We start from the raw sequence: 13,674 nt of genomic DNA, 5'->3' as shown, positions 1-13,674 counted from the left end.
GGCCTCCACGCTGCTCCCAGCAAATCCAGTTACACGCCGTGTCACCGCACAATTCTCAGCTGTGATTGTAAGCTGACTATATTTAAAGCTATCGCAGAGGCTACAAGCAATGTTCCCTGGTAGTCTAGTGGTTAGGATTCGGTGCTCTCACTGCCGTGCTCTGGGTTTGTTTCCTGGTCAGAGAAACATTTTTACAGAGCAAATTGACAAAAATAATTCAAGTCTGCGAAATAATGAATAATTGTTTCAATCATCATTAATCGACCCACATGTGTTGCACACTGAAGTAAATACAAATATGTTTGCTGAGCGACTGTCGAATTTTAATAACTTTTCACACAACCGGAGAATCAGAGGAAAAACAGGATATTCGACCCATAGTACCAAATATATAGCCCATAGTACTTGAGTAAGGAAGTCTTGCTACAATTGTACAGGGCCCTGGTGAGACCACACCTGGAGTACTGCGCACAGTTTTGGTCTCCTTATCTGAGGAAGGATAAACTTGCCTTGGAGGTGTTACAACGGAGGTTCACCAGATTGATTCCTGGGATAAGAGGACTGTCTTATGGTGAGAGATTGTGCAGAATATGCCGATACTCTCTGAAGTTTAGAAGAATGAGAGGTGATCTCATTGAACCGGACAATATTCTGAAAGGGATTGACAGTGTAAATGTTACGAAGCCTGGCTAACCCAGTCGGTACAGCATGAGACTCTTACTTGCAGGGTGGTGGGATCGAGCCCAACATTGGGCGATTACTTTTCCTGAAACATTTATGTTGCTTTCAGAGGAAAACATCATTAATGAACCCATGATCTTATTTTGCACAATGAAAAGAATGCGAATTGAGGGAGAGTTGATAATTGAATCAGATAATGAAAGCAGCGCCTGAGATAACTCGGCCGTCCTTACTGTTCGATGCTGAAGTTGCAAGTTATTACTCTGGAACGTTTCAGACCGGGCACTTATTCACTGTTGCTGGAAGGCCCAGTGACCGGGATACTCTCTCCCCCGGGGTTTTCCTGAGCCTGTGCTCGTTGCACGGGGAGCTTTTGCCTGGGTCCGAGGTAGCTTGCATCCCAGGGATGGACAAGAACCCTCTGAGCTCTGGAACTGGGGAAGAGCGAATAATTAATGAGTTGTTTGCAGGTTTCAAATACAGCTTAGAGCTGCTGGTGTAAACCGATCGTGCTGTTTCACAGAATGAAATAAATGTGAATAGATAGCTGAAACTTCAACAGCTGAACTTCAATATTTCATGAAACTTTAATCCTTGAAGAAGTTTTATCCCCGATCTGATTTTACACAATCTGTATTTGAGGAGACTGGTTTTAAATGTTCATTGCTCATGCAACAATGTGTCCAAAACAGCTTTTATTCAATTTTATTGCAGACACGTTTTTTGCTTGAGAAATAATGTTTCTGCCCAGGCTTGAACCAGGAACTTTTCACGTGTAGGGAAATGTGATAACCACTACACGACAGAAACTGCTGCTTAGCTCAGCGCCCAGAGAGGAGTGTTCAGCAACAAGCTGAAATGCTCAAACCCTCTCTCTGCAAAAAGTTCCTTTCACAAACATTTCTCTGACCTGAACTGCACCAAACAACAATGTTCTCCTTTCAAAGTCATTAAACTCCCCAATTTCCACGTCTGCAATTTTAAGGACAAGGAATGAAAGCGCTTTGCGATCCGAAAATTACAGGAAACCCCTGTGGTTAATGACAGGGCTTTTGATGGTTGATTTCCATACACACCTCGTGCTATGTATTTAACCCTTGGCCACCTGTATCACACCACCACCAGAGGGCCTAACTGTTGGAGTCCCAAGGGATCCCATGAGGTACCTGCACTCTGGAGTCTTACTACAGGAGCTAAGGTCACAATTACTCATTGTTCACAGTACTCAGTTTCATCCTTTATTATGAGCGTATCAATTGGCGACGAGACAATGAACAACCACGTGAAAATGCAAAGACCAGTTGGTATCCTGGAGAACTTCTCAGAAGTGGACAATTGCGAAGCCTTCGTGGAGAGACTCGACCAATACTTCGTGGCCAACGACCTGGAAGGGCACGTAATCGCTGCCAAATGAAGGGCGATCCTCCTTACCGTCTGTGGGGCAACAATCTATGGCCTCATGAAGAATCTTCTAGCTCTGGTGAAACCAACAACTAAATCCTTTGAAGAATTGTGTATGCTGGTCCGCGAGCATCTAAATCCTAAAGAAAGCGTTCTGATGGCGAGGTATCGGTTCGACACGTGCCAACGGTCGGAGGGCCAGGAAGTGGCGAGCTATGTCGTCGAATTAAGGCGCCTCGCAGGACATTGCAAATTTGACGGATTCCAAATCGAATGCTGAGAGACTTTTTGTGCTTGGCATTGGCCATGAGGTAATCCTTCGCAAACTGTTGACTGTTGAAACTCAGAATCTGAGCAAAGCCACAACGATAGGTCAGACAATTTCCACCATTTCCTTTAAACCCAGTAACGTAATTTATTTCTGGTGGACTGGATGGAGGAACATGATCCATGCAAAAAATTGTTATTACATGAAATGAATGTTCCTAAAAGTATTAGAGTGGGAACTCACTGGATAGCAGCACAGCTGGCAATGTTTGCAGAATATATCCGTGCAGCCAAAACGCACAATGACAACCTGGAATTGTGCGGCACCAAATAACTGTTTAATACTTCGCTCCTGGGTGGGCTCGAACCACCAACTTTTTGGTTAATAGCCAAATGCACTAACCGATTGCGCCACAGAGACTAAATTAAATGCACATTGCAAGACATCCCAAACCAGGGTGTCAGTCAGTTAAAGCTTCAGATTGCTCCGACCGGTATGGAACTTGCCCACTCTCAGTTGTAGTTTTCCCAAATAAATGGAGGGACATTCATTGTGGATGCAAGGAAGCAGTCTGGTCCCGCACACTGCAGACACTTCCATGTCACCGCCAATCAGCTCTCCCACAACTGGTGTGATCTACCTTCCAGCCTTCCGGTGCCTTGTCTGTGACGAAGTCTTCTGATTGTCCCGAAGCCAGTCTTATGTTTTAATTCATTTTCATCTCCTAACTGCAGATATTCCTGTGATTAAACCCAAACAAAATGCTGACAGGGACAGTTGGATTCATCATATCTTTGCTTGGTGAAATTTCAAAGATTGAAAGCGACGCACATCAACCCCAAACCTCGTCACCTATTCGCAAACCACGACACGATGCTCCCGAGAGATGGAAGCCCAGTTGCTGTTTCAAGCTTGAATGCAGGTACAAGCAGAACTCATTCAAAGAAAGTCTAAGTCCCTGAGGCATCTGATTATTTGCACCGAATTCCTTCGCAATGAGTTGAGGTTCGTGTGGGGTGATTTGGTTACATCTTTCCCCACACTACAACACTTCAAACATAACTCAACGGCTGTAATGTGCTTTGGGGCGACATGAGTTCCTGAAAGGCACTGCAGAAATGTAAGTCCTTCTTTGCAAACGTTTGATGCAATTTCAAAATTCGCGGCAGAATAATGGGCTCGGCCGGGATCTCTCTCAAATTTCAATTAACAAGCCAGAAACGAGAATCATACCCCTTGACCAACGAGCTAAATTTTTGACAAACCTGGAGATCAGGTGTAACTTTTATAAAAGCATTTTTTGTGTGTTGCTAATCTTGGCAGAAGGAGCACATGGGATCGAATCAGTGACTTTGCTTTTTCGACCTGACTTCTGAAGCGCCGCACTGTCCCACTCCGACAGTCAATGAGCTTTGGGACGTTAGTGTATCCAGGCTGTGGGTGGCCACCCCAAGCGCAGCAGAGGGGTTTCTGCATTAGTTCTGGGTGGGGACAATATTTTCCCTTCTCTCTTCCACTTGTCTCTATCCCTCTGCTTTGTTTTCTGTATTTATTACACGGCCTCATTTTATGTGTTTAAAAGGGAACAAAAGATGAAGTATGCGACACTCTGGAACAATTTCTCTCACTCAAATATATCTATTTAGTGAAGTGAAATAAAGAGCAATTAAAGAATAAGGGAGAAGCCACTGTCACCCTTTTGACAGGAGAATAAACTCGCCCATGGCTGTTCATCCACAGCAAGTTTAAACATAATCTTCCTGCACGGGATCCTTCCACGTGGAAAGCAAACGTGATAACGGCTCCACTGCGGAAACCGCTCTGACCAGAAGTACAGCAGAGGGCAGCTGACCAGTGAATGCCTTCCTTGCTGATCGAGAATGTGCTGGCTCACCTTAAACTACTTCTGTCCCTCACTGACAGCTTTCAATACTTCTCCTCCGCTGCCATTTACACAAACATGTCATTGATCCCCACCCACCACCCCACATCCCCATCGTGTTATCTTCCATGTTAGCACAGGGGGGCCGCGGAGGCACCTACTCTCTCCCCGCGGTTAGTGAACTTAGTGCATTGTCCTGGTACATTTTATGTATAGTTACAATGATGTGCCACTGGGGGCGCTGTGGTGCGAGACCCAAAAATACCTGCAAGACAGAGTATAAAAGGCTGCCCATCACACCTGAGAGGCACTCTGGAGTTACACAATAAACGACTAAAGTCACAGCAGTTACTACAACACCAGACTGTGTAGAGTCAGTGATTTGAGTGCTGCATACACTACAGTAACCTTGCTACATTCTTCTCTAATTTCCTCTTTGATGCCGTCCCCCACATTACCATTACTGTTTCGACGCCAATAGACAACTCCCACCAAAGTTTTAGGAAGATAGAAACATAGAAATTTACAGCGCAGAAGGAGGCCAATTCGGCCCATCGTGTCCACGCTGGCCGACAAAGAGCTGCTTAGCCCTTGGTCAGCAGCCCTAATGGTTATATATAAACCTATGAATGATGACGGAAAGGCAAAGAGCACCCAGCCCAACCAGTCCACCGCACACAACTGCGACACCCCTTACACTGAAACATTTTACACTCCATCCCAACCGGAGCCGTGTGATCTCCTGGGATAGGCAAAAAGCAGATAAAAACCCAGGCCAATTTATGGAGAATAAATCTGTGAAAATTCCTCTCCGACCCATCCAGGCGATCAAAACTACTCCAGGAGATCACCCTGGCCGTATTCTATTCCACGCAGTACTTTCCATTATACCTGTGCCGTCCAACAAAAGGTCATCCAGTCTAATCCCAATTACCAGCTCTAGGTCCGTAACCCTGCAGGTTCCGGCACTTCAAGTGGCCATCCAACCATCTCTTAAAAGTGATGAAGGTTTCTGCATCCACCACTCTTCCAGGCAGAAAGTTCCAGATCCACACAACCTTCTGCAGAAAGAAGCCCCCCGCCCATCACAAATCCCCTCTAAACCTTCCACCAACCACCTTAAAAGTATGCCCCCTTGTAATAGACCCCTCCACCAGTGGAAATAGGCCCTTACTATCCACTGTGTCCAGGCTCCTCAATATTTTGTACACCTCAATGAGGTCTCCTCTCAACCTTCTCTGTTCCAATGAGAAGAAACACAGCCTATCCAATCTGTCCTCATAATTAAGATTCTCCATTCCACGCAGCATCCTTGTAAATCTCCTGCATGCAGTACTCCAGCTGTGGCCGAAACAAAGTATTATAGAATTGAAGCATAAGCTCCCTGCTTTTATATTCTATGACTTGGCCAGAAAAAGGCAAACATTTTGTATCAATCTTTACGGTAGAGGACACGAACAATATTCCAACAGTGGAAAGTCAAGGAGCTATAGGGGGGAGGAACGTAACACAATCACAATCACTAAGGAGGTGGTACTCAGTAAGATAATGGGACTAAAGGCAGACAAATCCCCTGGACCTAATGAATTGCATCCGAGGGTCTTAAGAGAATTAGCGACAGGGATTGTGGATGCATTGGTTGTAATTTACCAAAATTCCCTGGATTATGGGGATGTCCCAACAGATTGGAAAACTGCAAATGTAACGTCCCTATTTAAAAAAGGAGGCAGACAAAATTCAGGAGAATATAGACGAGTTAGCCTAACATCTATGGTTGGGAAAATGTTGGAGTCCATTATTAAAGAAGCAATAACAGGACATTTGGAAAAGCAAAATTCGGTCAGGCAGAGTCAGCATGGATTTGTGAAGGGCAAGTCATGATTGACAAATTTGCTGGAGTTCTTTGAGGATGTAATGAACAGGGTGGATAAAGGGGAACCAGTGGATGTTGTGTATTTGGACTTCCAGAAAGCATTTGACAAGGTGCCACATAAAAATATACTGCACAAGATAAAAGTTCACGGGGTTGGAGGTAATATAATAGCATGGATAGAGGATTGGCTACCAAACAGAAAACAGAGAGTCGGGATAAATGGTTTAGTCCGGGTTGCCAATCAGTAACTGGTGGTGTGCCGCAGGGATCAGTGCTGGGACGCCAACTATTGACAATCTATATTAACGACTTGGATGAAGGGACCGAGTGTAATGTAGCCAAGTTTGCTGATGATACAAAGATGGGAGGAAAAGCAATGTGTGAGGAGGACACAAAAAATCTGCAAAAAGACACAGACAAGCTAAGTGAGTGGGCAAACATTTGACAGATGGAGTATATTGTTGGAAAGTGTAAGGTCATGCACTTTGGCAGAAAAAAAACAAAGAGCAGGTTATTATTTAAATGGAGAGAGAATGCAAAGTGCTGCAGTACAGCGGGGTCTTGGGGTACTTGTGCAAGAAACACAAAAGGTTAATCTGCAGGTCAAGCAAGTGATCAGGAAAGCCAATGGAATCTTGGCCTTTATTGCAAAGGGAATGGAATAAAAAAGCTGGGAAGTCCTGCTACAGTTGTAGAGGGTATTGGTGAGGCCACACCTGGAGTACTTAGTAGAGTTTTGGTTTCCATATTTAAAAAAGGATAAGAACATAAGAACATAAAAATTAGGAACAGGAGTAGGCCATCTAGCCCCTCGAGCCTGCTCCGCCATTTAAAAAGATCATGGCTAATCTGGCCGTGGACTCAGTTCCACTTACCTGCCCGCTCCCCATAACCCTGAATTCCCTTATTGGTTAAAAATCTATCTATCTGTGATTTGAATACATTCAATGAGCGAGGTCCCATCCAGGGTCAGCACTCTGTGATCCTGGGAATAAAGTGAAGGTCACAGAATGACCGTGTCTGATATATACATGCCTCGTGTGAGTTTGTAACAAGGTGCAGAGACACTACATGTGGCGACGAGAAACGGGAATCACCGAACCACGAGGATGGCCACCGGTGGCACAGATGAACGCGACTGTGTGGGTGAGGACTGGGACGACTTTGTGGAAAGACTCCAGCAGAGCTTTGTCACAAAGCACTGGCTGGAAGAGACAGCGGCTGGCAAGCGGAGGGCGCATCTACTGACCAGCTGTGGTGCACAGACGTATGCGCTGATAAAAGACCTGCTCGCACCCCAAAAGCCAGTGGACAAGTCTTTCGAAAAGCTCAGCTAGCTGATCGGGGAGCATCTCAAGCCGGCATGTCGTGGACACATGGCCTGGCACCGGATCTACTCTCACCGGCGTCTGGATGGTTAAAACGTCTCGGACTTGGTGGCGGAACTGCGGCGTTTGGCCAGTCTCTGTAAGTTCTCCGATGCCTGCAGGGGGGAGATATTAAGGGACTTTTACATTGAGGGCATTTTCAGGAAGCTTATAAAGACCAAGGACATGACTTTAGAAGGGGCAGCGTTGATAGCTCAGACCTTTATGGCAGGGGAAGAGGAGACCAAGCTAATTTACACACGCAGCCCTGGTTTTAACGTTGCGATGAACCAGGAAGTTAATGTTGTAAAGTGATACAGAACCCAGAACACAGAACCGCAAGCAGGCAAGGGCAATTCGACACCGCCCACGCAGACAGGCAAGGGAAATTCAACACTGCCCAGGCAGCAACAAGCTCCAGGATGGGCCCACAACAGCGACAATGGAAAGGGGATCGGCAATTCATGTCATCACGAGGAACAATGCATCCCGTGATGGGACCATTCAGAGTGCTTAGAAATAGGTAAACGGGCCATCAGAGAGGAATGCCTGGGAATAGTCCTTTTGTTAACAGCAATAACACACTGCCAAAAGCTGCAGATTCCAGCTTTATACCTGTAGGATTTGTAATGTCAGTGGACACTTGGCCAGGATGTGCAAAAAGGCAGTAGCGAGGCTAGTCTGCGAGACAGAGGAACCAGACGAGGGGTCTGCAATGCAGGATGAGGCCTGGGGAACAATCATGGATGCTAAAGTCCAAAGAGTTCATGTGGCTGAAGTCCACAGCTCATACACTAAAACGCCACCCATGAAGATGAAAATCTTACTACATGGAGCTGGAGACGGGAGCTAGCCAGTCTCTCATGAGCGCCCAACAGTTTAAGAGACTATGGTCACACAGAGCTAGCAGGCCGAAACTGGAACGCATTGAGACGCAGCTACGTACGAACACCAAAGAGATCATCCCAGTGCTGGGCAGCGCAAACTTTATGGTAACGCATAATGGATTACAGAACCGGCTGCCACTCTGGATTGTTCCGGAAAATGGCCCCGCACTTTTGGTAAGGAGTTGACTAGCTGAGATGTATTGGAAATGGAGGGATGTGCACACCATTTCATCCGTGGAGCGAAGTTCATGCTCGCAGGTCTTGCACAAATTCGAGTCACTGTTTTAACCCGGTGTCAGTACGTTCAAGGCCACTAAAGTAGTGATACGCATCACTCCGGACGCCAGACCAGTGCACCACAAAGCCAGAGCGGTGCCGTACGTGATGCGTGAGAAAATTGAAAGTGAACTGGTCAGGCTGCTCAGAGTGGGCATAATTACGGCCATTGGATTCAGCGACTGGGCAAGTCCCATTGTTTCCGTCCTCAAAGCAGATGACTCGGTTAGGATTTGTGACGCCTACAAAGCCACCATCAACCGAGTGTCGCTGCAAGACCAATACCTGCTTCCGAGAGCGGAGGACCTCTTTGCCACACTGGCAGGTGGAAAGCTGTTCACGAAGCTGGACCTCACTTCGGCCGACATGACTGAGGAAATGGCGGAAAATTCCAAGCTTCTGACCACCATCACGACGCACAAAGGATTATTTGTCTACAACAGGTGCCCGTTTGGCATTCGTTCGGCAGCGGCTATCTTTCAGCGAAACATGGAAAGCTTGCTCAAGTCCATCCCTGGAACGGTCGTATTCCAAGACGAAATCCTTATAATGGGTCGTGACACCGAGGAACACATCCGCAACCTGGAGGAGGTGCTATGCCGATTGGATTGGGTAGGTTTGCGGCTGAAAAAGGCCAAGCGTGTGTTTTTGGCCCCAGAGGTCGAGTTCCTGGGCAGGAGAGTTGCCGCAGATGGGATCCGGCCCACTGAATCAAAAACTGAGGCGATCCGCCGGGCGCCCAGTCCCGGCAAAACGCCGGAGTTGCGATCATTCCTGGGACTTTTGAACTATTTTGGGAACTTTCTGCTGAACTTAAACACAATGTTGGAGCCATTACACATGCTCCTCCACAAAGGTTGTGAATGGTTTTGGGGGGATTGTCAAGAACGGGCTTTCAATAAGGCGAGGAACCTGTTGTGTTCCAACAAACTGTTGACTTTGCATGAGCTCTGTAAAAAACTGGTTTTAACATGCGATGCATCATCCTACGGAGTTGGGTGTGTATTGCATCAGGGTAACGATGACGGCCGACTCCAACCGGTGGCTTACGACTCCAGATCGATCTCCCAGGCAGAGCATGGATACGGCACGATCGAGGAGGATGCACTCGCGTGTGTACGGTGTGAAAACGATGCACCAGTGCCTTTTCAGCAGACAGTTCGAGCTCGAGACGGATCACAAGACGTTAACATCCCTGTTGTCTGACACCAAGGTTGTCAACGCTAACGCGTCAGCTCACATACAGCGATGGCTGCATATGACTACACCATACGGCACCGGCCAGGCACCTAAATTTGCGCTGACGCATTCAGCAGACTCCCACTGGCCACCACCGTGGGGGCTTCTGAGAAGAGCGCCGAGATGGTCATGGCCGTTGAGGCTTTTGACACTGCGGGCACCCCCATCACAGCCCGACAGATCAAACTCTGGATCAACAGGGATCCCCTCCTATCCATGATAAATAAATGTGTCCTGACTGAGAATTGGGCGCCCGCACACAGGCCATGCCCCGAGGAAGTCAGGCTGTTTCAGAGACGGATGGATGAGCTCCCCATTCAAGCCGACTGCCCGTTATGGGGCAGCCGGGTAGTCATGCCCCAGAAAGGAAGGGAAGCATTCATCAGGGAGCTCCACAGCGAGCAGCCTGGCATCATGTTAATGAAGGCCATTGCCCGGTCACATGTATGGTGGCCGGCGATTGACTCAGACCTGGAACACTGGGTTCGCAAGTACACGATGTGTGCCCAACTGGGCAATGCCCCCAGGGAGGCTCTACTCAGCCCATGGCCTTGGCCCAACAGGCCATGGTCACGCATTCACGTAGACTATGCGGGCCCGTTCATGGAGAAAATGTTCCTGATCGTAGTCGATGCATACTCGAAGTGGATCGACTGCATCATATTGAACTCGTGCACGACATCCATCACAGTGGAGAGTCTGCATCCTAGGGTCTGAAGAGAAGTAAAGGCAGGGATAGATGATGCATTGGTTGTAATTTACCAACATGCCCAGTATTCTTGGGAGGTCCCAGCTGATTGGAGAAGTGCAAATGTAATGACCCTATTTCAAAAAGCGAGGCAGACAAAAAGCAGGAGATTATTGACCAGTTAGCAAAACATCTGTGGTTGGGAAAATGTTGGAGTCCATTTGTTGTATTTGGACTTGCAGAAGGCATTGACAAGGTGCCACATAAAATGTTACTGCACAAGATAAAAGTTCAGGGGTTTGGGAGTAATATATATGCATGGATAGAGGATTGGCTAACTAAAAGAAAGCAGAGAGTCGGGATAAATGGTTCATGGCAATCAGTAACTCGGGGAGTGCCGCAGGGATCAGTGCTGGGACCCCCACTATTTACAATCTATATTAATGACTTGGAAGAAGGTATCGAGTGTAACATAGCCAAGTTTGCTGACGATAAAAAGATGGGAGGAAAAGCAATGTGTGAGGAGGACACAAAAAGCCTGCAAAATGACATAGTTAGGCTAAGTGCGTGGGCAAAAATTTGGCAGATGGAGTGTAATGTTGGAAAGTGTGAGGTTATGCACTTTGGCAGAAAAAAAAATCAAAGAGCAAGTTATTATTTAAATAGAGAAAAATTTTAAATTGCTGCAGTACAGCGGGACCTGGGGGTACTTGTGCAAGAAACACAAAACGTTTGTACGCAGGTAAAGCAAGTGATCAGGAAGGCCAATGGAATCTTGGCCTTTATTGCAAAGGGGATGGTGTATAAAAGAAGTGAAGTTTTGCTACAGTTTATCAGGGCTTTGATGAGGCCACACCTGGAATACTGCGTGCAGTTTTGGTTTCCATTTTTAAGAAAGGATATACTTGCTTTGGAGGCAGTTCAGAAAAAGTTCACAAGGTTGATTCCGGAGATGAGGGTGTTGTGTTATTGGGAAAAGTTGAGTTGGTTGGGCCTCTATTCATTGGAATTCGGAAGAATAAGAGGTGATCTTATCGAAACATATAAGATTATGAGGGGGCTTGACAAGGTGGATGCAGAGAGGATGTTTCCACTGATGAGAGAGACTAGATCCAGGGGGCATAATCTTAGAATAAGGAGCCGCCCATTTAAAACTGAGATGAGGAGGAATTTATTTTCTCTGAGGTTTGTAAATCTGTGGAATTCGCTGCCTCAGAGAGCTGTGGAAGCTGAGTCATTGAATAAATTTAAGGCAAAGATAGACAGTCTCTTAACCGATAAGGGACTAAAGAGTTATGGGGAGTGGGCAGGGAAGTGAGCTTGAGTCCATGATCGGATCAGCCATGATCGGATTAAATGGCGGAGCAGGCTTGAGAGGACGTATGGCCGATTCCTGCTCCTATTTCTTATGTTCTTATGTTCTTATGAATCTACCTCAAGCACAGTTGCAGAAATGAGGCCAGAGATGAGCAAACATTGCTGTGCATGCCCTGGGGCTCACCCTTACATTATTGGTCCATTCTGATGGGGTCACAACCATTTCTGATGCTGCAGGTGGGCAGCGTGGTCAATAGTCGCTCGGAGAAAGAATTGAAACCCTGGTATAACTGATACACCTGACTGCAATCCATATAGCCCATTGTTAATGCTTGGAGCTGAACCCCGGCAATGGTGCTGTGTAAGGGAGATATTACAGGCTCAGACTCCCAGTTTTGAGCTTCACCCGTTGGGAGTTCATAATGGGAATCTGAGGCATGGAAGGTCCGTGCACCCTGTCAGCAACACACGTTGATACATTCTACACTTCAATCTGTATTATTGATCATTAGCTTTCTGAACAATCATTGTAAAAGCAGTTTAACAATCAACCCATAGATACACGAATCAATCAATTGTGAGCTCACCCTCACCAGTGAGGTCATCACCTGGCTGGTCATGTGACAGCTCGAGTCACAAGACGTCACAATGAAATTCGTAACTTCACAAACGCAGGAAATAATGTCACGGTGCCTTTTCCACATAAAGCTGTCGGCTGCTTGGTCATCCAGCAGTTAAACTTTGTGTTTGACCACGAGGAGAAGGAGGGAGAGAGTTTGTCAAAGAATGTTTTTCAAAGCAATCAACCAAAAGCTTTAAAGCATTAAATTAATTCAAGACCATCGAATTAGGAATCTACAAAGAAAGGTCTGCATAGGACGGACATCTCTATGTGTGAGAAGATTCATTCACAGGAGAGAAAGAGCCCGTGTTCGGGTCGAGACAAATAAAGCTCGAAATATCAAATCGAAAACATAACAGCAGCAATACTGGTGATAATCGGTGAGTAAAAGCAGAGAACTCTGTGTTGTTACAAGTCTGTTTATCACTAGGACATATTGTGTGAAACAAGAGAAGTGATTGAATTCCAGCAAAATGTTGACAAACAGAATATAGTGTTCGATGGCCATGATTATCTGTCTGTTTTCTGATGTAGATGACTTTGTTCCAATGAGATTAACTGAGTCACTGCAAGAACTGGGAAGGATCAATCATAAATACGTCCTTACGTACTACCATAATATCTGACCAAAAACAAGTTGCGGCCGGCCCCACGTTGGGCCTTACTAACGGCGATGACGTTGGTAATAAAGGATAACCTTGGACACTTACACACACGGCTGGCTAAAAAACTGAGCAACTTGGCTTTGATGAACATGATCAGATCAGAGCATGTTGACCATCGGGAAGCGGCAAGTTGCCTCCTGGTTAGTCTGGGTGCCAGGTTTCCCATTGAAATTTTCAAGCACATCGAGTCGGGGTGCGAACCATGGACGAAAGCATATTTATACGTGGTGCTGACACTGGCAAGGCTGTGTAGAGCAAACGTGCATTGCTTGGTACCTCGGCTCAAGCCTGTCTTGAGAAACATGCTCCCCACACTGCATTGAGTAACTGATGGGGAAATGAAGTGGACTCTCTGTGTTTCATTGGGGCTTTTTAGTGAGAGCATTCAAATGTACCTGTCAAACACAGAGGGGACCAGAAAACCTAAACTTGAGAAGAAGATGTTCTTTAATGAGATTTCTGCGGCTTACGATCTGCTTTTGAATTTCTGGCTGCCCATGAAAGAGCC

At 46.4% G+C, this 13,674-nt stretch overlaps 1 non-coding gene across 1 annotated transcript; it reads right to left on the bottom strand.

Moving 5' to 3' along the window:
- Positions 1 to 2,696: 2,696 nt before the first annotated feature.
- Positions 2,697 to 2,770, bottom strand: trnan-auu (transfer RNA asparagine (anticodon AUU)). Its single transcript has one exon. It is a non-coding gene; the product is annotated as a tRNA-Asn (tRNA).
- Between the last annotated feature and the right edge of the window lie 10,904 nt (positions 2,771 to 13,674).

Source organism: Pristiophorus japonicus, unplaced genomic scaffold, assembly GCF_044704955.1.
Source record: "Pristiophorus japonicus isolate sPriJap1 unplaced genomic scaffold, sPriJap1.hap1 HAP1_SCAFFOLD_113, whole genome shotgun sequence".
Classification (NCBI taxonomy): domain Eukaryota; kingdom Metazoa; phylum Chordata; class Chondrichthyes; family Pristiophoridae; genus Pristiophorus; species Pristiophorus japonicus.
This window is presented reverse-complemented; position numbering and strand designations above follow the sequence as displayed.